Raw genomic sequence first — 289 nt, 5'->3', positions numbered from 1 at the left:
GGGGGGGGCGGGGGCGGCTGTCTAGCGTGCGTGCGCCGGGCACCGACTGTCCCCTTCCCGCCATCAGAGCCACCTTCGAGCAGGACGTGTCCGGGGCCAGCACCGCAGGCTTAGGGGACTGCGCAGGTAAGCGGGGACCGGAGGCCCGGGGACCTCTACCCTCTGCTCGCCGCGGGCGGGTGGGGGAGGCCTCCGCCCGGCTTTGGAAGGATGGCGGGTCCTGGCTCAGGGCAGGGGGCGGGAGGGGGGCGGACCGACGCCTCCGAAGGCAGGCGGGGGGCGGCAGAGA

Source organism: Tupaia chinensis, unplaced genomic scaffold (assembly GCF_000334495.1).
Source record: "Tupaia chinensis unplaced genomic scaffold, TupChi_1.0 Scaffold149964_2, whole genome shotgun sequence".
NCBI classification, from domain to species: domain Eukaryota; kingdom Metazoa; phylum Chordata; class Mammalia; order Scandentia; family Tupaiidae; genus Tupaia; species Tupaia belangeri.
The sequence above is the reverse complement of the archived record's forward strand: the minus strand, read 5'-3'. Positions refer to the sequence as shown.